This window comes from Pseudorca crassidens, chromosome 5 (assembly GCF_039906515.1).
Source record: "Pseudorca crassidens isolate mPseCra1 chromosome 5, mPseCra1.hap1, whole genome shotgun sequence".
Lineage (NCBI taxonomy): Eukaryota > Metazoa > Chordata > Mammalia > Artiodactyla > Delphinidae > Pseudorca > Pseudorca crassidens.
The window spans coordinates 52,472,447-52,497,173 of record NC_090300.1 but is presented as its reverse complement, the minus strand read 5'-3'; the positions used below and the strand labels follow the sequence as shown (position 1 = coordinate 52,497,173).

General features: G+C 36.2%; 1 long non-coding RNA gene across 3 annotated transcripts in view; it reads left to right on the top strand.

Moving 5' to 3' along the window:
* Window positions 1-24,727, top strand: part of LOC137224888 (uncharacterized) — a 69,600-nt gene that overhangs the window by 17,460 nt on the left and 27,413 nt on the right. For 2 of the 3 annotated variants that reach the window (XR_010943554.1, XR_010943555.1), the window contains exon 3: window positions 3,061-3,207. This is a non-coding gene — a long non-coding RNA (uncharacterized lncRNA). Of the gene's footprint in view, window positions 1-3,060; window positions 3,208-5,038; window positions 8,231-24,727 lie in introns of those variants that run through there. The other variant, XR_010943553.1, reaches the window with a different exon arrangement.

Sequence of the window (24,727 nt, the reverse complement as noted above, 5' to 3'; positions counted from 1 at the left end):
ATTTGAAATATAACAGTGTGATTAGTTTTAGCAATAACATTTTAAAAGACTAGTATGTTATTAGTGTATGGGCAGTCAGGCCCCTAAATACCCTTGCAAAAATATTCATGATGGGCTTCCCTGGTGGCGCAGTGGTTGAGAGTCCGCCTGCCGATGCAGGGGACACGGGTTCGTGCCCCGGTCCGGGAAGATCCCACATGCTGCGAAGCGGCTGGGCCCGTGAGCCATAGCCGCTGAGCCCGCGCATCCGAAGCCTGTGCTCCGCAACGGGAGAGGCCACAACAGTGAGAGGCCCGTGTACCGCAAAAAAAAAATTCATAATTATACCCGGTTACCTGCATGATGACAGCATCCACATTCCTTCTTGTAGGTAACAGACACTTACCGGGACTTTATACATCTGTTGGAACCCACTGGTGAAATTGCTGCTTCTCCCTAGTTGGGGGAGTTAAACGCAGATGCTTCGGACACACAGGCTTTCAGAAGATGACTCCATCCTCCTCTTTTAGCTGCAACACCCTGCCTTGCTCAGTCCTAAGACTTTTCCTTAGCCTACAGAGTTTTCCTTTTGCCCTCTTCTAATGTGGCAGTGTTAACTTTAGCTTGCTCTTGTTTGACTCATATCTGACAGTTCCGTATTTTCTGTATAAAATTTGCATTAACTTATATGAAAGAGAAAACTGCACTTCCATTTTTAAAACCAGACAACTAGGTGATTTGTCACATGCATATCCAGCTATCATGGTCATTTTCGGCATAGTTGGTAACATTTCTTTCCCACTCCAGAAAATATCCGAATGAAAAATGGTAAGAATGATGTTATAACAGAGATGACAGTGAATCCACTTTAATGTAAAAAGAAGACACATATAAGCCTTGGAATTTTGGTATGAGTAATCACCAGTGACACACTTCCCAGTTGGTTGCCACCATAGCTGAGTACTGTTTCCTAGAACAAGTGCCCCAAAGAGAGGTTTGACTCAGAATGAAGAGTCAGACCAGCTAATGGGTTAATGGCTCTGTGCCTACCACCTCCTCATAACTCTCACCTCATAAGCCTCAAAGACCTGGACTGAGGGGCTAAGGCAAGAGATCTGTGCATGTGGACTGTATGAGAAGCCTCAGGCTAGGGAAGGAGACAAAAGTCAGGCAGACTCTGACATTTCCATGGCTGTCCTGACAGCGTTCATTCTAGCTCATTACTCTCTAAGTGTTATTAGATTATTTTTCTAAATAAAAGTGTACTTCAGTAAACATTAATCTCTTCATTATAATTGTGTCAAGAACTCTTAATTTCCACTAAATACTTTTTTAGTACTTTTCGCCTCATTTCAAACTATTCATATATCCAAGTCTTAAATGAGTATTTAATAAAATATTTATTGAGCATTTACTACATTCTAAACTCTATGCAATCTCTGCAGATGCAACAATAAACAGGATAATTTCTGTCATCACAGAGTTTACATTCTTAATGGGGAAATAGATAATTAAAAGCAATTATAACACAGTTTTATAAGTGTTATAGAGGGTAAGCACGTGGTACTGTTGGGGCAAATAATAAAAGGCACCTAATCCCATCTGCAAGTAAGAGTCCCCTGACTTCCTGGAAGACATGATAACTCAGCTGTTGTCTGAGGGATGACTAGGCGTTAGTCAGGCTAAAGGATCAGTGTTAAGGAAGTGAGTTCCAGTCAAATGGAATGCCATGTGCAAAGGCCTCAAGACAAGGGAGAGATGGTGCATGCAAGGAACCACAAGACGTTACCTATGTCTGGAGTCAAAAGTTCAGGATGAGAAGGCTCAAGATTAAGTAGAAATCAGAAAATGTAAGACCTCTAAGCCATGTTAAGAATTTGGACATGGACTTCCCTGGTGGTGCAGTGGTTGAGAGTCCGCCTGCCCATGCAGGGGACACGGGTTCATGCCCCGGTCCAGGAAGATCCCACATGCCGCGGAGCGGCTGGGCCCGTGAGCCGTGGCCACTGAGCCTGTGCGTCCGGAACCTGTGCTCCGCAACGGGAGAGGCCACAACAGTGAGAGGCCCACGTACTGCAAAAACAAAATAAATAAAAAATTTAAAAAAATTAAAAAAAAAGAATTTGGACTTTATTTTAAGGGCAATAGGAAGCCATTGAAAAGTTACATATGTGGTAAGATTAGATTTATATTTTAGGAAGATCACTTGGATATTACTGTAGAGGATACGGGAATCCCTTGTTACCCACATTATCATTAGTGCAGCTTATATTGTCTCAATTCAGGGGTAAGGAGACTCAGATAAATTTTTATATAAATCTGCCACTATCCAAACCTTTGCTGATCACTATGCCAAATAGATTGAGAACTTAATGTCCTTCTCTATCTGAATTCCTGCTGTGCAAACTGAGGAATCAAACAGATTCAGAAAATGAAGAACATTTGTAAATTTATGTGGAGTAATAATGGAGGGTAGAGCCTAATCAAGGTAGTAACTTGGCAGTGGCCTGAGGATTTGGGGGGTATTTAGAATAGAGCATCAAGAGGCCATTGTGATAGATTCTATAGAGAGGGAAGTTCGAGCATTATGAAGGCAGAGAGTGAAGAATGATGTGAAATTATCTGTTTGGGAGGAGTCTATGGTGTTTCTACTGCTGTGATAGGGAACAAAAGAAGAGGACTCATTTTTGGTGAAGGGAGTATGGAGATCACGGGACACAAAAAAATATAGATTCTATTTGGGACACACTGAATTTCAGGTGTCAGTGGGAGATAAGTGAAACTGTCCAGTAAGCATTTAGATGTTTGAGTCTAAAAGTAAGGAAAGGGATCGGGGCTGAAGATACAGAATTTCTAGCTATTGGCTTATTGTTGTCCACTAAAATCCATCTGCCCCTTCTCTCTAAGGATGTGCCCAACCAAAATCCACATTTTCCAGCTCTCACTGTGGAGTCATGTGGTCATTTGTCCACATTCTGACCAGTGCAATATGAATAGACGTGATGTATGTAACTCCCATGTCGTTGGTTTAAAGAGTAGTCCCTACCCCTGAACTTCCTCTTTTCTTTTTGCCTCCCTCAGGTCCTTGAACTTAACAGAAAGCCAGCTTCAAACAGCAGACAATGGTGATGCAGATGATTCAGGGATGCAGAGCAAAAAGACAAAAGAAGCTGGGTTGCTGAGTGACAGCGTAGAGCAAGGCTGGACCACGCGCAACTTGGCTCTTAGGTGAGAAAGAGATAAACCTCATTATTTAAACCACTCTTCTTTTCATTGTAGCTTAGTCTCCACCCTAAAGAACAGAAATGGTAATCCTATAGGAGTATATTAGATACACCAGGGAAAAGTATGTAAAGTGAGAAAAGAAAAACCCTATGATAGGACCTTGCAAAACAACATTGAAAAAGTAGGCGGACAAGAATCCTGAAAAAGGAGGTGAAAGGTGTAACCTGAAATACAGGAGGAAATCAAGGGGTGTGTCTCTTCATGTAAGCTTAGGGAAGATTGTTTCAGGAAGAAGAGAGTGGTCACTAGTGTCAAATGATGCTAATAGGTCAACAAAATAAGAACCAGGGGAAGGGTCGAGGAGGCCGTTGGTGACCTCCATAAGAACAGGTTGGGAGTGGTGGTGTGAAGAGATCCAGAGAGGTAAGAAAATGGAGTTTACACAGACAGCATTTTAAAGAAATTTGGTGTGGCAGAAAGGAGAGAGAGGGAGCCAGAATTATGGATGAGAATAGGATCAGCAACTAATAGCTAACATTTTCTGAGTGCTTATGAGGGGCCAGGTCATATTTCAAACACTTTAAGTATGTTTTCCCATTCGATCCTTACAACAGCCCTATTAAGTTGGTTCTACTATGTACATTTTACGGAAAACCAAGGCACAAAGATGTCAAATAACTAAATTTTGGGAGCATCCTTAATCAGCTTGTGCTATAGCAGCTGGTCAGACAGCTTAGGGAAGTTATATATGCTTGTTCTTTCTATATGCATAACATATAGCATGGAATATGCTATACGGAAGCATACTGGAAGCTTCCTTCTTTAACTATTTTTGCTGAATATAAGCTGAAAGTTAAAGTGAGACCCAACAAAATGTTTAACACCAAGGCAAAGAGAATCAGTTGCTCCACCCCAAGCAAGGCCCAGAACCTTTTCTATTTGCCTCAGTCTCTGAGCCCTGATTAGTTAGGGAAGGATGCTTCCAGATGTTCTGCACTGATAATAATCACCATCATCTGTTAGTCACAACATGAATTATAGATTTGATTTGTGGGTCCATTTGGAAATGCTTGCCCTGGATGCCAACATTATTAACCTTGCTGTTTATTTGAAATAAGTACCTGGGGATCTAGAAATACAGCTAGGAAAACACAGAAGAAAGGATTTCTGGGGAGGGGTGAGGGCCCCATTGCTGTTGTGGTGACTATGAATTTATTGTGGTATTTATCTGCACAGTTACATGATTTCCTCCAAGTCGTGTTCAGCCACTGAGATGAATATGATTAGAGGGAGGTGGTCAGGGTTCTCTAGTCTTGGACTTCTGCCAGTAGGTGATGGAAGAATAATGAGCAAAGTGGTAAGGATATTAAAAACAGAGATGTTGAAATGATGGACTGTGAGACTTAAGCTGTGTAGAAAAGGAAGATATGGTAGAGTTGATCAAGAGACTGAAGCAACGTCAACGATTTTGCAAATAGGTCCATGAGAGCAGGCATCTTTGACTTCCTGATTCACTCCAAGAAATCCAGTGTCTAGAACAATATAAGATACCAAGTGGGCTCTCAGTACTATTTGTTAAGTGGCATAAAATTGAGATGAAAGACTAAAGTATTGGAAATAATTAAGCAACAGTCAAAGAATAAGAGTTTGGGGTCAAACCCCTATAGAGTATGAATTTGCAATTTAAGAGCTAGACCAGTTTCAGGTAAAGATTAAGGTCCCAGATTTACAACTTGGTGGTGGGTGCCTGAAGGGCACTGTGCAGGAAAGTAAGTCACTGGAGATGAGGTCAACATTCTGAGGGTTTGTCTGAGTTGAACACACATTTTTCCAGGTGCTCAGAATTATAACAGAACCTGTGGAAGGGAGGAGAATTATAAACCCAGGTGCCAAGGCAATCAGTAAGTGAAAAGGTATGATTGGATCTGAAGACAACACACTGAAGGACAGAGGATGGTATAAAAGTCAAAGACAAAAATTCCAGCTAGCATCACTCAATAATAATAATGCTTAATGTGTTCCATTCACCTGGCTGAAGTAGCTGACAGTGGATACTTTATAGCCCGATTTACCTGTTTTCATGGTCTAAAATGAAATATTGATTGCCTGTCTGGAAAATTATTCCATTCTCTGCCATGTGACATGAATCTTCCTTCTTTTTTTCCATATGCCAAAATTGGATGAATCTATAAAGGTGAATTTATTTGACAGTAATGATCAATCAATCAAAAAAATTCAAGCCAGTTTCCAAAAATGTATATTGTCTAGTCTTTGAGTTTCTGATATTTGTCTAATAATGTGTTTGCAAATTCTTATTACTATTCTTTCTAGATAATAATTTTCTATTTATTTTTTATTTTCTTTGCAATGGTATGCATAATTTAGAGCTGTGTATGTCAGATATCTTTAGTAGGCCGAAGTGTTTCACTTTTTTATTGTTGTATGTTGTTTACTTGTTGATGGAATTTGAAATTAACATTATCCAAATTTGTCAATACAAATATTTCCTTTTTAAATGACCAGTTTTTATTGTGATGATACTGTGTATAGTTCTACTTATTTTGTTGAATGTCTTGCAACTGAAATTTATCTCAGCTTTTTTATGATGCCTAGAAACAAATAAAAGTCATAGGTTCCTTCGTTTGTACACCTGGAAGAGAAAATGGAAAACTGAGGCAATCATATCAATAATTTAAGTATATAAATGACTTGGCTATTTCTTTCAAAAGTGTTTCTTCATCTGTGTTACCTGGATATTTGTTTAATTCTCCTCACTCTTCTCTTTCCATAGTGAGACAGTATCTGAATCAGAAACCAAAGAGGTTTCTAACACTTTGGTTAAAGAATGGGTGAAAATGTTCTGATGACTGTGCTGTAATGTGTAGAACCTGTCACAGCCAAAAAAATATTAACAAAGGATCCTTTACCTTGACTCTAATTAGCTAAAATTTAAGGAACAGGATCCCACCAGTGAGTAGACCATTTCAGAAAGAGTGTTTTCATGCTGAACTCTTGATTCCTTTGTCTTTGTAAAGCTGAAAGTCACCAGACACTGATAGCTTGTTCCACTATTCTCTAGTATTCTTTTCTTTTCATTACTTCAACTATGCTAGTCAAATGAGTTTCCATGGCCCCGTCCTCAAAAGTTGTACAGGGCATGATGGCTTGTTTTGCTTGGCAAAATTCTCTAGAACGTGATTCATTGTCTGCAGGTGATTCATGGTTAGGAAATTAATTCTGAACCTGCCAGTGATTGAGGTTGATTAAAGTCCAGAAGTCCCTGCCGTCTATTCACTAGCACTCTTTGTCAACTGGAATATTTCTATAATAAAAAAAGAGCCGAAAGTAGATGTGCTTGATGCGTGGAATTTACATGCATGTTTGCATCTTTTGAAAGAGCTACTCAAGACTACACAATTTTAACACTTGGCATGAAAATCACTGTAAAAGTGTCTGACTGAATGAATCACATTTTACAAATAAATATCTGTCAAATGGTGCAATTACTTCAGATCCAGTCATTAAGCAATAAAATAAAGCAGTAAATAGGATACATCTGCTGCAAAGTGCTATAGAAATGTGAGTTTCCTTCTCAAGTTACTTGTCTTTTAATATTTTGGCCTAATTGGTGGAATGATTCACTAGAAACATCAACCATTCAACCTAATCATGGTACCAAAAAAGGAGGGGAAAAAGGCTTCCTATACCAGTCAATAGGACAAGAAAAAAAAAAAAAAGCCCCTTACCCAAGAAAAGAAAGCATAAAACAGGGATGGGGCATAAAGCATTGCTTTTATGTGCCACTAAAAGGAATGCTTTGAGATGAAGGATCATGCATCCTTTGAAAAGCAATAACAGCATCTCAAGGTGTTATCTAGCTTCCTACCATTAAAAAGTACCTAGTTATGCCCATGCACATAAAAGTAAATTTAAGGAGATAATTACCTTTGTAAACCCACTGAAATTCTTTAAGTGTTTGTTTTTTCTTAAATAAAGTAAATAAACATGGATGATATTATCTTCACAATTCTCTATCACTTTGTCAGTTGTTACAGAGTTTATATTGATAGGGAGGCCAGGCAACACATTAGGTAGTTATGATCTCTTGACATATGGATAGACATCATAAAATATTAAGATTTCTTTCTCCAGTTGTCCTCCCTTCTATATGAGTAATTATAAAAAGGACTATAAGAAAGAGGAAACCTGTGGAAATTCAGTTTGGTAAAATATTTAAAATAAGTTTTTGTTGGGATTTGATTATGAAAAGTACATTTTGTTGTTGTTGAAACTTTAGAAAAAATAAAAAAGCACATAATCCTTTCATTCAGGTAACTAATGTGGGTGCCTAGGTGTCTTGTGATTTTTCTACATTTTTCATTGTATATTCTTAAGCCTGGACCAAAAGAGGCTTCCTTTGTTTCTGTTTTCTCCCTTGTACCTCTGTCACTATGATAAAAACAGTATGCTCAGACTATCACACTGTTCTGAGGAGGATGAGAAACATGTGGAGCAGAGCTGTTCCAGCCAATCCACATACCAATAGTGATGCACAAATGCATGAGTGATAATAAACAATTGTGGTTTGGGTGAGTTGTTATGCAGCAATAGCTAACAGATGCAATGTGCATATAAATATGTGTGTATGAGTATATACATATATGTGAATATATGTATATATACATATATATTTAATAAAATCAAAAGCATAATGTCCTTTAGCCTGTTTTTTCACATAATGTATGTTAATTGAATTAATATAGAATAACTACACTATCTCAAGTATAAATAAATAATTATTTCCATTTTTGTCTTACCGCTAGAGTGTGAGGTCTTTGAAAGCAGACACCACTGGATGCTAGTGCCTGGCCAGGATCTGTCTAACAGTAAGAACTAAACAAGTATATACAGACTAAGTTAAAATCTTCAGACACTGTTTTAATGGTTGCATTTTTTCCATTGTATATATGCATGCATTGTGATATTTCTAACCAGTCTCTTATTTTTATTTTTGTTGAAATTCTTTTCTGTGCACATTTATGATTATTTCCTTAGGAAAAAATCTTAGAAGTAGAATTTGGGGGCCAAAATATATGTAAAGGATAGCTATTTAAATAAAATCCTTTTTATCAGCATCTTTGCCATCACAATTTGACAAAGGGTTTTGTTTTGTTTCTTTTTCTTCTATCTTATTTGATTCATAATGTGGCCTTTCTAGATTAAGGTGAGAAAAAAAGTGGTCTCAGATTGTTCCTCATGCAAGGGAAGGTTAAAAGTGGGTATATTTTCCCCCTTTAAAAAGATAACCTGTAACCTCACCCTATTCTATCATTTTCTTTTTGCTGCCTTTTAGGCTTTCTTTCATGTCCGGTCAATAAAAGTCTATTGAGGTTCTATGTGTGGGGTTCATCTCTCATCAATCTCTTCTCTAAAGGCACTGCCCCTCCTCCTCCATTTCACACCCAGGGGAATGTATACATGGAGTAGCAGAGTGCAGCGACTACTAAAAGTAGGTTGAAAATTCCAAAGATAGGACTTATCAAAGAGAGGAGAGTGGCAATCTTACCTTCTTTGGGCACACTCCTTTTGTCTAGCTTGAGGAGACTTTTCGTTGCCTTTCAGTTTGGACGGGTTTTAGAGCAAAGACCTGGACGTTGACCAGAGACCTTATTAGCAACCATAAGTGAGGGTGGGCACGCCACCGCAGAGGAACATACACCCACACCATTATACTGAGCGGTAGCCTTTCAAATGAGTCCTAATTATGTCTGAACCTCTTCCTTCCTCATCTCTAGGGGTCATTCTACAAGCAGACTTCATGGTAAACAAAGACACTTGCTTTCTCATGGTACCTGTTCAAGTATAATAGACTTGTCAATCCACGTTAACGTTATTCCCACATTCTGCTAAGCACTATATTTATTACAAAACATAAAAGATGATAGGCTGACAGTTTTTTTTTTCTTTTTAGTACAGACACTCGATTTTACTATGCCCAGTCTATTTTAATTGATGTGTATTTCTATAGCTAAAGAAACTTCCATTCATTTTTTCTAAACTATACTAATTTCTATTTTAATGCTGTTATTATGTTCGCTTCAGGGCTGTAGTTAAGGAAATATGATCAGAGAATTTAATTCTACCTTGAAACAGGTATACGGTTAGTAAATGTCAGAAAAAAGAAGAGGGGGTGGGTTTCTTTTAGTTTCAAATAACTGTAATTTTGGTCCACTTCTGATAGCAGAATTGTCTTGGACTAATTTGGATATAAGCCATTTTAACTGAGTCGAAACATTTTCTCCAGGGTCAGAATTTGATTCCGTGCTTAGAATAAAAGCTGAAAGGATTTTGAACTCTGCCCCACCCCCAATAAACACCCACGAAGGCCATGGCTTGTCACTCTTGTATGAAGTTGTGCTTGTAAGCAGCCTATTTCAAACCAAAATTACAGTTGGAAGTACCATATTTCAGTAAAGATTTTCCCATTTATCCACAATCTCCGATTTAATAAAAAAGAAAAAAGCCACTGGATTTTGAAACAAATTAGAAGGGGGAAATGAAAAGTAATACTCTATTTACATTGGAAAGATTGGAGACATGATTCAGAGCCTACCCTGGTCCCCTCCTCCACAAAAAAGACCAGATTTATACATATATTCAAAATGATATGAATAATTGGACAATTATTCAGATATTTGGCCTGAAATATTCAGACATACTACATAAAAGTGTTTTGGTACTTTTGGGCTTGAATTATGGAGGTAATTGGACCAATCCACTATTTCACTTTGCCTCTGTAAGTATAGCAGTACCTTAACTACAGTCTAATTTCCAGGGTTTCTGTTCCTCCACAGACACTTTAAAAATACTGGATTTCAAATCAGGAGACCTGAGCTTGATTCTCTTTCACTCTTCTTAGCCATGTGATGCTGGACAAGCCACTCTCCTTCGGGGGTGTCTGTTTCTTGATCTAGAACAAGACTGTGATGTGTACCCTACACATTTCATGAAGTTGAGAAAGGTTAAATAACATGACAGGAGGAGCTACCATTTACTGGTCATACACTATTTCATTTAATTTTCACAATTATTGCAACTGTGTAGAAGAATCGATGTTCAGAGAAATTGAGAACGTTGCTAAAGTCAAATAGCTAGAATTGCCCAGAGCCCAGACTCAAACCCCTGACTTGGATTCTAACGTACATGTTATATGGTCTCTCTAATGAGACAAACTCCTGCACATGCATAAAGGATTATTTTTCATATGATTTTAGTAAGTGCAGTGAACCAGGCAACCTACAATGAGTTGAACACACTGCCATGTTGGGTGGGTATTTAAAATTTATGTTTTTCACCTTTGTTTTCAGCAAGGATTCTAGGACACTTGAACAAATGACTTTTCACGGTGTCACTGTTGGGGCTGTAGCCATATGTTCATGAAGGACATGTGAAACCTGTTAGCTTTGGCACCATCAGCAATAATAACTTTGCCGTTTCCCCCAGCTTGGGAATCAATCCCTGGGGTTGGATTTGCTAACAGCAGCATGAGGTCCCTTATCTAATCAGAGCTAGACCTAGCCATATTTCAGTGCATTTGACAAGGAATGATGTTAACGGTCTTAGCTGAAAATAAGATATGCATTTGACATTTGAATATCACACAGCAATATGATTGTCAACTAAATTGCCAATAATAGGTTTAGTAAAAGCCTAGTTTAAAATAGGGTAATGGTTTTACTCTAGAGCTTTTCTCCCCTGCTCACCATGTTACTTACCCACACACATGTATATATGTGTTGACACACTTATATACTCACTTATCTGTGAAATAATAACGATACGCCTGTGAAAACAAGCAGGTTGTGTCAGTTTTAAATATGGAGAAGTCACTATTTTTCCACACTCAAGATTTTCCCACATACTGTTGAATAAATAAGAAATCTTCCTGTTTGGATTCCAGTGGTGAGAATTTCCCCATATGTTCACCATCTCTTTACCCTTTAGATATTTTTGAAGGTAACAAAATAGTACATTCCATCCTCAGTAAATTTCCACCAAACTTTCTTATCACAGGTGAGGATTTTAAGTTAATTAACCAGAATCCTACACAAAATGTATGCCGAGTAGGCTAATTACCATTTGCATTGCTTAAAAAGAAGGAGTATTTGCAATGAATAAAGGGCATATTTGACCTTTCTACAAATAGTAGATAAGGTATAATATATAGCATAACTCCATGAAACGTAGAAATGCTACGTATAGGCTAATTTTACATTAAGCTATTGCTAGAAAAACTGCAAACGGTGGTCAGTCTTTGACAGATCTAAAAATACAGCCATGTGGATCAAATTTTCCAGTCACAGCTTCATCTTTGTAGATTTTCGTTCATTTGTAAAAATCTTGCTGTTTCTGCAGAGGAACTGATTAGACTGTCCACTTTAGTGCCGAGCAATGTATTTCTGAAAATGAGCTTTAGCCTACAACAATGCAGTCTATTTGCTGTGTTTTTTTTTAAATCTGTCCAAGACCAGCTTTTAGGCCTTACATTTCAGATTTGACAATTTGCCTTCGGCATAAACTCTCTCTTAGTGGCAGCTCCTTGAATTTTCACATAAATAGTTTTCCAGCTGAGAACTGTATCTGTGTAGCCATATCATTGGAGCATACACTTTTAAGCCTCCTCTAATGATTAATGTACATTTCCATGTATTGCTCTCACCGAGTTTTGCCTTTGACCTCAGGATAGGAGAATAATATTATCCATGTTCACTTCAACTTATAAACGAATGCTTCAGAGCAATTGACCTAGAAGAGGAAAAGGTCCTTGGAATATTTTACAAAAATGTCATTCTATCAAGGACTCCATTTTTCTCTAGGACTTCAATCACATCTGAAAGGGCTTTGTTTTCTAGGCCACCTGATTGGTTTAGCAACTTAATGCTCTGTTATTGCTAAGACACCATTGGCAAAAGGCTTTGATTATTTGTTTTGTCCCATATCATTAAACAGTGAAATGCCCCAAATAAATACATTTTCTAGATAACTGAACCTTATTCCATTAAGTACCCAACGTTTTATGTTTAAAATTTGTTCATAGTTTGGTAGAATTTTCCTAAAAATTTTTAATTCACCCGAGGGCCAGATTTAATAGATGCTAATTGTGGTGTCTCCCTGGCTTATAATTTGCTTGCCTACAGGACCAATGGCCTTAATATTGAGGTTGGTCCCTCAGAGACCTTTTTGATTTATGTGAACTCCTTCTCATGGACAAAGCTGATTGACTCATTGTTAGATACCTGACCTAAACGAAGTAATAGGGTCTCAATCCATGATTTTCAAATAAAACTAAGCTATATTCCCTGGAATTTACACGATGGGAGCTCCAAGAGGTAATGCTAAGGTACTCCTGGTGGCCGTCATCCACAACATGGAGGAATCCGGTCTGCAGTGGAAGAAGATGACAACCGGAGAGGCCAAGGTGAATAGAAAGACAAAAGATGAAAGAGGGGCTCCTGGGGAAGATTGATTGCTTTGTTCACTTATCTCTGAAGCTTAGTTGTACCTTCCTGAAGTTAGAAACGTAGTCTTCTCATAAGTTTCCCTCATCATGTAAGCTGGTTCCCATTGAATTTCTGGCACTTGAAACCAAACAATCCTGATAACATCATCACATGCTTGTATTGTCTACAGCTGATTCAGGCAAACTTCTGAACTCCATCACAAAACAGATTAGGTGATTTTTATGCAAACCTCAGTCAATGTAATTTTATGAAGCAATGGAACATTTTACAGAAAACTTTTTTCTTAAAAATGGCAATGGCATTGATCTTCCTAGACATAGCATACTGAATGCACCATTATATTTTCTTGATAATGTGGAGCATGTATATGAAAATAAATTAATTGTTGCACTCATCAGTAACACATTCAAGAGCTTTTTGAAATAGGAGAGGCTGTTCGTACCCACACTAAATGGCCCCAGACAGCTGTGGTTTGTAAGATATTGGGTCTGATTTATAAGAAATCTCTCATTCCTTCACTGGCTTTTTGTTGGCTCTCATCTCCTGCCACTAGAAAGAAGTGGTTTGAGAAATAACATGACCATTAGAAGTAGAGAAATCTGGGTTGGTCAGAATGTGTACTCTTTTACTTACTAGCTGTTTGACCTTGGGTTGGTTATTTCAATGCCTGACCTTATCTCTCTTATTACAAAGTTGGCTTAATAGTAGACTTTTTCTGCTATTAAGAAAGAATAAATTAAATAATACATGTAAAAAACATATTAGGAGTTCAATAAAAGTTATATAATTTCTGGTAACTACGTCCCCCCAATTTACTACTCCTAAATTGTCCTGGGCTAGGAAAACAAATCTGAAGATATGAAATCTGAAGTTTTGATGGTGATTAGAGGTGACGCATTTAAAAAACCACTTTAAAGATCATTTATTTAAAAGCTTACTTAATTAAAATCCGCTTGACCATATTAATTGTTCTATACAAAGTCCCCATCATATGCTTAGACAAATGCTTCCCCACCCTTCCCTGAAGGATGCCTGTTTGTTCATTCCACCCTTGGGCGGCTATGGTTATTAGAAAGTTCTAGTTACATTGAGCTCATTGCACCCTGGAATTGGTTCCACCCATCATTGCCATGTAGGTGGAAGTATGCATGTTTCTGATTAATGACTGTTCAGATATTTGAAGGATACTCTCTTGTCCCCAAAACTTGTTTCATCCATGTTAAAAATGGCTACCCATTTTACTTCATCTTCTTTAATCACCTTCTCAATGTTACCCAGTTTATCATTTTGAACTATTGTGTAGAGGTGTTATCTGAGTCATTTGGATTAGAATCAGATTTCTCTCAGAGCAGCCCCAGATTTCAAACAGAGAGATGTTTGTATACTGAATTAGATTGTCATTAGTGAACCTAAACTACAGACTAGTGTCCTTCCCAAGAATCAGTTAGGAAAACTCGTTCACTATCAATCAAAGCGAAATCTGATCTCTTTTTACTTTACCATAGATATATATCTATGCACAATTATAAAATTCTTTCCCTTATCCATTTTTGAAACTAGATTTGGCACTTTTCTGTGATTTTCCAAGATTACCACATGGTTCTGTCTTTTCAGTTGTAAGTGATTTTAGCACATTGAGCGGGCCTTATTTAGAACATGTAGAATACTAGGTATTCTTATAATCATGATTGTCATTTTGATCTAACTCTAATCAATTCATTAGAGTTAATTGGATTAAAATTCTGGAAAAATTTTACCTTCAGAGAATTACTTTCTCCACGTCATTAACAAAAATGGCTTCAAGTAGAGATACAATATTTTCTTGATGGCTTTTCTCTCTATATCACTGAAAACTGAAAAACTCTATTTGATACCTTTTCTGTGTGTGTGTGTGTGTGTGTGTGTGTGTGTGTGTGTGTGTGTGTTAAGGGGTTAAGGGTCAAGTAATTTAGAATGTTAACCTAAATGACCAGTATGAGAGTTTAAGCCAGCTGAAAAAGTTTAAGGGAAACATAAGAGAGCACCCTCAAGTTTAATAATTTGCAAGAAGGGTCTCAGAACTCACTGAAAGTGATTATCTTCATGCTTACAATTTATTACATGGAAAGGATACAGATTTAAAACCAACCAAGGGAAGAAGGGCATAAGTCAGAGTCCAGGAAAAGTATCAAATGTGGAGCTCCCATTGTCTTCTTCTTGTGGAGTCATAGATGTGTTACTTTCCTGGCATTGATGTCTGACAGTTCACATGGAATGATAACACATGGAGTATTGCCAACCAGGGAAGCTCATTAGATGCCAGAGCTGCTGGTGTCTTGTTCTTGGACTTTCCAGACTCCAGAACTGTGAGAAATAAATGTTTATCCAGTGTATAACCATCTAGTGTATACCATCTGTTATATCAGCTCAAGCTGACTAACACATTTATCATTTTTCTCCACAAAATATGACACATAATAAGTGTTCTATAAACATTTTTGGAGTAAGTAAATTAATGTATTACAAAACTTCTCTTTTTTCACTAGGCTCTTACTACTTTCGTATGTTTAACTTTCTTAGAGTGCTCCTATCATTTTTCATGTATCCTCAGAAACTCTGAACTTATTTTAAAAACCAGATTTCTATCTTCTCTTGTGAAATCAGGAGCCCAAGCAGAGTCCTAAATAACAACAGTTGTTGAAGCTCATGAGTGTCTATTCCCTTCAGACTGAACAACACCTCCAAGTTCGTCACATTGTATTTTCTGCTATCTATTTCCTTTATGGTAGCCATCTCTTCCTGATAAGAATGGATTAGTGACCCCCTTATATGAAAATAATTCTGACCTATTTTGAGGTTTCAAAGATAGTCTCACTGGGGTAATTACCAATAATAGTCCATTTAGAATAATAAAATGACAAAAGAAAATACATTTTTAAACAGACATAAAATTACACCTAAGAATAAACTCAATTAAATTGAGAGTATCTATATGTATAAAATTTTATTGAGAAACATATAATTAGGTTTGATTATATACAGATGTATGTCATGTTCCTGAATGCAAATATTATAAAGGTGTAAGTTTCCCCAAATAAATGTACAAATTTAAAGCAATTACAATAAAATGGATTCTAAAGCCTCTATGGAAGAATAAATAAGTGAAAATAAGCAAACAAACAAGGCAATGAAAGAATAAATAATGAGGAGAGCTCTCAAAATTATATATCATGTTATCCAAAGTATAATAATGATTCTGGTGTGGTACTAGTGTAAGGACACATGAATTAATGGAAGGGAATAGAAAACTGATAAAGTGACCCAAGACACACTCATCATTTTACTCAGCCAAATTGTTGCTACTTCGAGAACATCTTGTGACAAAAATTTGAAATTCATGCCATATTTGAACACAAATGTATTACTTTGCATATATAAGTCAAGTAAGAGTGATGAATAAATAGCCCTAGATAACCAGGAAAAAAAAAATGTGTTTTCTAATATAATAAAGAATCCATTTTCATTAGTGAGAAAGAATGGCTTAATTAATTGGGAAGAAGGATGGCATAATTTGTTGAATTAATTAGAAATTTTTATCTCATAATATATATATATATATTTTTTCTTTTTTTTTGCGGTACGCGGGCCTTTCACTGCTGCGGCCTCTCCCGTTGCGGAACACAGCCTCCAGATGCGCAGGCTCAAGCGGCCATGGCTCACGGGCCCAGCCGCTCTGCCGCATGTGGGATCCTCCCGGACCGGGGCACGAATCCGTGTCCCCTGCATGGGCAGGCGGATTCTCAACCACTGCGCCACCAGGGAAGCCCACCTCATAATAATTTTAAAAACTGCAGATGGATTAAAATGTTAAAGAGGATATAGTTTTAAATTCATAAAATAATAATGTATAGATGAAGATAAATCTGATTCTTGGTAGATACCCAATGTAAATAATCAAAAATTTAAACGTTAATATATTCAAGTACATAAAAATGAAAAACTGTTTTCATAAAATGTCATAAAGTAATGGTAAACTAGTAAAAATTTAAAAATGAAGTAAAAATAGAGAACTGTTCTTATTTATGAAGAAATTTATAAATTAATAAGGTACATTAATAAGAGGAAAATTGATAAAAGAAAATAACTGGCTACTCACCATACAAATTATGAACAACACAAGAAAGTGTCTACATCACAAAAAAAAAATTGAAGAAATGATTTTTCACATGTAACACTGACAAAGGTGAAAAAAATGATCATATTCAGTTTTGGCAAGGGTGGTGGGAAATGAGGACAACAGGATAACAGCTTTTTAGAGAGCAATATGGGTATGATATAACAAAAGCCTTAAAAATACACAGTTGAGCCAGCAAGTTCACGTGTAGGAATGTACTCTAAGAAAAAAATCTGGTATATTAAAAAAGATTTATGCTCATTTTGTTCTTTGTAACATTGTTTACGCTGCCATAAAAATATTCAGCAATAGAAGTATGGTTAAATAAATTATGATCAGTGAATGAATTCGATATAACCATGAGAAAGTGAATTGAAAGAATATAACCAAAGTTTTATAAATATATGTAATTACACATTTATAAAAATAGAAGTTACTAGAAGAAAATACACAAAATATTAACAGCAATATGTAGAATTTATTTTTCTACTTTACCATATTTTTTCAAATTTTAAATTTCCTTTTTATTTTACATTTTTAATTATAAAATGATACATAAATACATTCTTACATAAAAAAACAGAAACAAAGTATAACAATGAAATGAAATTACCCTATAGCCTCAGCTGTTCCATTCGTTTCTCCAGAAGAAACTATTATTCCTGTGTGAGTATCTCTACGGACTTTTAAAATATTAGATATGTATTATTATTGTGATCAGAGGTAAAGGCTAGTTTAATGAGTGTTGATCCAGACAGAAGAGAATAATCTTTCTCTTATACCCATAGGTCTAAATATTAAAGGCAGTAACTATGACAAACCATATAATAACATAGGGAGACCATATAATGGACTGATACCATCTAATGATATTAGAGAAGACGTCTTGCATTATACTCAGATAAATCACTAGCCTTGGTGATTAGAAAAACCTTCTAGCAAAGGTAGAGAATACAAACATTTCCAAAAATGACAATACATTTTATCAGGAAGAGATGTATTCCCAATCTTTGAGCTTTTGCCTTAAACACAACAAACATTTTACATAAATTAGTGTTCATTTTTTCCCCAGTTTTATTGAGATATAATTGACATACAGCACTGTATAAGTTCAAGGTGTACGGCATAATGGTTTGATTTACATACATCATGAAGTGATTATCACAATAAGCTTAGTGATCATCTCATATTGACAGAAAACTAAACGGGAAAATTTTTTTCCTTGTGATGAGAGATCTCTTAGGGTTTCCTCTCTGAACAACTTTCATATGTAACACACAGCAGTGTTCATTATATTTATCATGTAGTACATTACATCTCTAGTGCTTATTTTCCTTATAACTGGAAGCTTGTACCTTTTGACAGCCTCCGTCCAGTTCTCTTCCGCCCAATCTCTGCCTCTGCTAACCATAAATCTGATCTCTTTTTCTGTGAGTTCATCTGTTTTTTTTGAAGTATAATTGACCTACAGCACTGTGTTAGTTTCTGTTACACAACACAGTGATCAGATATTTCTATACATTTCAAAATGATCACCACAAAAGTCTAGTTACAATATGTTATCATACAAAGATAGTATATAGTTATTGACTATATTCCCCACACTGTACATTTCATACCCATGACTCATTTATTTTGGAACTGCAAGTTTGTACCTATTAATCTCCCTCCTCTCAGCCCCCTCCCCTCTGGCAACCACCTGTTTGTTCTCTGTATCTGTAACTCTGCTTCTGTTTTGTTATGTTGGTTCATTGGTTTTGTTTTTCAGGTCCACATATAAGTGAAATCATACAGCATTTGTCTTTCTCTGTCTGACTTATTTCACTCAGAATAATACCCTCTAGGTCCATGCATGTTGTAGCAAATGGCAAGATTTCATTCTTTTTTATGGCTGAGTAATTTTCCTGTGTGTGTGTGTGTGTGTGTGTGTGTGTGTGTGTGTGTGTATACCACATACATTTATTTTCCTTGAGATTCTTTATACTTCTTATATTGGTAGGCAGATTATTTAGATCACATTTTTAAAAATAGCATTATTTCTTCAAATATTTTTTCTATTCCTTTCTCTCACCTCGCTTGAAATCTAATTACACATGTATTAGACTGCTTGTTTTTGTCTTATAGGTCACTGATCTTTTTTTCTGTGTTGCATTTTGGGTAGTTTCACTTAACATGCCTTAATAGTTTCTACTACTTCAATAATTTTTTTCAAGAGTCTATTACTGTATTTTTTATGCAGTGACTAATATAATGCCAATTTCATCTAAATTATTTTCCATTTAATTTTTATTTTTCATCTTTAGAAGTGGTCTTTTTCATATCTTTAATTTTTCTTTTCATCACGCTCATGTTTTTGTCTACCTCCATAAACATATGGAACATATAACTATTTCAATGTGCTTTTCTGGTAATTCCTTTATCTCCGTCATTTCTAGGACAGTTTTATTTTTTGATTGATTTTCTCCTGGTTAGAAATGATATTTTCCTGCACATTTGCATGTCTGGTAATTTTTATTTTTAATGGATGTTGGACGGTGTAAATTCTCTATTGTTCGTAGTTGGACCATATTGTATTCCTTTAAATAGGGTTGAATTTTGCTTTGGTGTGCAGTTAGGTTACTTAAAATCGATTAGATCATGCTGAGACTTGCTTTTAAACTTTTCTAGAATGGAAGCAGAGGATCCTTTGGTCTAGGGCTAATTCAGTCCACCACCAGTGCATAACCCTATCGAGGATTCTACCCTATTATTGTAATCTAATGTCTTCCCACTCTGGCTGGTGGGAACTCAGACTACTCTCAGATGGATGTGAGCATCAGGAATTGCTCTACCTACTGCTTTCTGGTGGCTTTTTCTCTGAACTTGGATTATTTTCTCTCAACTGGCACTGATTAGTACTCAGCCAGAAACAGAAGGTTTCCTCTGCAGATCTTTGGAGCTTTGTCTTTGTGCAGGGAGCAGTCTTTCACTGAAATACCCTCCTTTCTGGCCTCCCTGAACTGTTTTCTCAACTCAGAAAGGCTGTAAGGCACTTTGTATTTTTCTTCCCTGATTCGCAGCCTGGAAAGAGCTCCAGGCATTAGGCTTGAATGACTGTATGCTTCATCTTATTTGTTTCTCTTCTCTCAGAGATTATAGCTCTCTGGTTGTGCTGCCTGAAAATTATTGAAACTTTCTATATCTATCTATCTATCTATCTATCTATCTATCTATCTATCTATCTATCTATCATCTATCTATCTCTCTGTATATATTCAGTTGACCCTTGAACAACATGGGCTTCAACTGCGGGAGTCCACTTATACATGGATTTTTTTCAATAAATACTACAGTACTGCACAGCCCGTGGATGGTTGAATCTGTAGATACATATGAAATCATGGATACAAAGGGCTGACTGTAAAGTTACACGTGGATTTTCGACTGGGCAGGTAGTTGAGACCACTAACCCCCAGGTTGTCAACCGTGTATATTCCCCCCACACCCAGGTTTTCCAGTTGTTTAACTTGAGAGGGTAAATCTGGGTCTGTTGCTTCATATAAGACTTATAAGACTAAGTCAATACACATTTATTTTTATGATGGAAAATTAAGCTTTTGAAAACAGGTATTTATCTGCTAAATGAATTAAGCTAGGCAAGTTACTTAACTGATCAAAGCCTTAAGTTTTTTGCACATAAAGTATTAATGCTTCCCTACTTGATGATTGGATTGTAATTAGGATCCAGCGTGAGAGAAGAAATACTTTGTAAAGTGCAAAGCTCTATGCAAATAACAAAGTTGAGAAATGTGGTTGGGATGGGGTGATGGAAATGTTGATGACTGTTTCATTTGCATAACTATTCAAAGACTAAGACTATGTTTTAGAAATATTTACTGACAAAAAATCCTGTGAATAATAAGAATAACACATACTCTGGGTCTTGTAGTGAGCAAACAGCATCCTTATCCAAACTGGTTTTAAACAAAGAAGGAGTGTATTTACTTTTTAACTGAGAAGGCCAACTAGTGGGTCAAGCCCAGCCAAATCCAGCGTTTCAGTGTTGTCAGTTTTCTCCCTCTCTCTTGCCTCTCCTCTACTTCCTTCTCAGACTTTCTCCAGGTGGCAGCAAGATGGTTGTTGGCAACTCCATCTCATATTCCAACAGCTTGGCAAAATGAGTAGACAGAATGAATCTTTCAACAATTGTTCTAGCAGAAAATTTCTGAGTCTAATTTGGGTGATTTTCCCTTTTTCTGAACCAATCACTGTGACCAGGAGAAAGTGATATTCTAATTGACCTGAAATCAGGGACATTTCATTAGATACTTAGGATTCAAAACTCAACAGAATGTGATCTTTGATCTTTCAAATTTAGTATTTGCAGGGTACAATGAGTCACAAATGAGGGTATGGTCAGTTCTACTCAATTAGTGAACAGGGAGAAGGCCACAATATGTTTTCTATGTTTTGGTACTTTCTTTAGCATCCTTGTTTGCTTTTGTAATACCCTGTGCCACTTTGCTATGTGGATAAATAGGAAAACAGGCAACAGGAAACAAGCAAGCAAGTTTTGACCAAAGAACCTACATAGCAACAGAAAAATGCTAAATCGCAACACTATGTAAATTACATGAATACAAGGGAAAAACAATACTAGCATTGACCCACCTATGTCTTGTCGCCTCTTCATATATAATAGACTTACGTGATTTTTTAATACTATCCGACATTGTTGTTATTTATGTTTGTGCCCTGTTTCCCATACTAGACAGTTAACTACTTGAAGGCAGAGAAAGACTCTTTTACCTTTGCATTCTCACAAGTCCAAGGACAACACTTTATCCATATTAGGATTTCAATGAGTTATTTGTTGAATGAATGAATAGCTAATTATTTATGGTATGTGAGGTATTAGTCTAATTGCTTTATATATATTTATTCATGATATCCTCCCAGCAATCCTATGAGATAGATTCTACTTATTCCTTATTTTACAATTGAGGAAATTAATGCACAGAAACATTTCCACTTGTCCAAGTGTTTGTGAGTAAAAACTAGGTTTCAAACCCAGGCAACCTGATTCCAGACTGCTCTATCTGCTGCCTTAAAAAAAAAGTTATTGAAATACTTTACTAAAAAATAGAAGACAAAAAAAAATGAATGTTGTACATGTTAATAGTCAACAGCCATTGGCCATCTATGAAGGAAACAGAAAGCATATACTTAGCTTAGAAACCGTCAAAGCACAAAGGTGTTATCCATTAATTGGATGAGTCGAATGATGATGCAAGGAAAATCTTCAGCACTAAGCTAAGGGGATCACCTGAGTGGTTGTTAGTATTGTATGAAGGCTGAGAAATGATTCTCTCTTTCTTCTTAGGTAGCCACGTAGAAATAAACAAAATTAAGTAACAGGTTGCTTCAACTCTTGGTGATGCAAAGGAACCACATTCTGAATGCAGTAGATAACAAATTACTTGATTCATACAATAAAGCTTAATACACCTCATCTATTGTAGAGGAAATCCAAGGTTTTAACAATAGCAGCAGTAGCTGGTAAGTACAGGACCACCACTAGAGCAACCTACAACTCTTGCTTGCAACTACCTCTGGAGTTATTATTGTTTGTCTCTTTGATCTGTGATTATTGCTTTTATCTTAACTCCTGTCTTTGAATAAGTTGGGTCAAATCTAGTCAATAATCATGGAAGACTTCAGGAAAAATTGTAATTTGAGTAGTTTCTCTGTGCTACCCCTTTACTCTCTTTTTCTTTGAGTATTGTCTTAGTTTACTCTTGTCTGTAAGTCTTTGAGTATTGTCTTAGTTTACTCTTGTCTGTAAGTCAAACTTAAGCTGAAATAATAATAAAATTATTTTACTTGTGTTAAAGGAGGTTTAGAGGTAGGGCAATCATCTCTTTGCTCTGATGCCATTGTGTCAGCTTCTCAGGCTGATTCTCCTCTTGGTCACAGAATGGCTGCCAGGAGCAAATGCCATCCTTATTCATGGAAAATGGGTGAAAGAGTCTGGCTACCTGTGACAATATCTTGAGAAATGGAAAGAACATATTACATGGAAATAATTTACGACGGGCCACAAAGTCTTTGATTCAATAATGACTACAATCACAGTATAAATTCATGAACCATAAATTGCAAAGCTACCTAATTAAAACCTTTAATGAAAAAGCTGCTGACACAAGATTTTAGAAAATCTGAAGCACTGGATTAAGTATGAGCCTTTTTGGAGGGGAAGAGAGATAATATGAGAGAAAAAAATTACATGCCTGTTGCCATAAAATTTAAGTTATATCTATAGTTAATCATTTTATAGTCATCATAAAAGAATCTCAGCCTATTTTGAGTGAAAAAGCAAAGAGTTTTCTTATGATACTAAAGGTTTACTTTAATAGTTATCTTCCAACAACGAGTGACTTGAATCATTGAGACATTAATTAGAATGTCATTCAATTTGTTGTAGAGAATTGTGTTTGTTCTCTCAGCATCATAAACACTTTGTTCTTCGAGGTTAATTTTGCTTACCAATCTTGTGACGCATAAGTGATGGTCACACTGTTCCTAATGACAAATCAGAAGGTAAGAGTTGAACATTTTCTTATTGAGTCAGGAACATGTTTTGAAAGCATTTCTCTTCATGTGAGGGAATGCACGACTAACAATTAAAATAAGTGACTAATAGATGCATTTAAAAACACAATGCAAAATCTTATTTTTCTGTACCTAGAAGTCTTCAGCATGTCACTTCTCACGTATCATTAGTTACTCACACACGCAGACTCCACACAATTTTATTAGTACAAGGTAAAAAATTGTTATATTTTATCAAGCTGCTGTACTCTGGTTTGTGAAATCTTGGATAAATGAGATGGCTTTCACCTTTCAGAGTTGTGTTACATGCTACTGATCCTGTAAGAGCTACATTCAGGGACCTTATCATCTATTTCAGAAAACAATATCCACCCATGAGCAATAGATAAGGATGTAAAACTGTGAGTAGTTAATCCCAAATTCTGTGCTGGAGATTTAAGTGCTACAGGGTACAATCCAATAAACCAGTAGGCTCAGTGCAACCTAGGGTCTCCGTGTCTCTGAAACTCCCTCCAGTCCAGGATTTTCGATAAAGACCCTAAACGCAAATAACTAGTCATGTGTATTTGGCACTTAGAGTCACAAACAAACAAAAGAACTTTGAAAATTGCATGTTTAACTGGAGTTAATATAAAATAGCAAAGATTAGATTAAAATCTAAAAAGCCAGAGAGGTTCTTTCAACTCATTCTAAAGACGCTCATTGTGTAACAAGATTGTGAATTTTATAAAATAAATATTATAAAATATAAAATAAAATCTTTGATGTTCTAGATTCCTGATAATTTTGATACTATATCAATTTATGTCTGTGATGTCATTTTCTTTTTAAGAAAAATAGGAAATTTTCATACTTCCATCAGGGAAAAATCCTTTAGCTTAGAGAGTCAAACACTTCAGACTGTCAATCAACACTGTCAGAAGCTATGGAAAATCAATAATAAATAAAACCTATAGTCCTTGCTCTCAAAAGTTTATAACCTAATGAGGGAGAAAATAATGAGGCATTTAAACTCACAGAAAAGTAGTGAAAAAGTAAATCACATCTTCTTGTGAAAATGTTTCCTAATTCCAATATGGTTTTAAAAATCTAAAGTAATTCTTCAATGACTTGTTTTACTTGCCTAATTTTAGACATGGACTACACCAGGATATTCTTGAGCCTGGGAAGTATTTTATTTCATAGTTATTTTCTAATATTTATTTCCTCTCTTGAGTCTAAGAATCCCACACCTAGGAGTTAGGGCAATCTTAGAAAG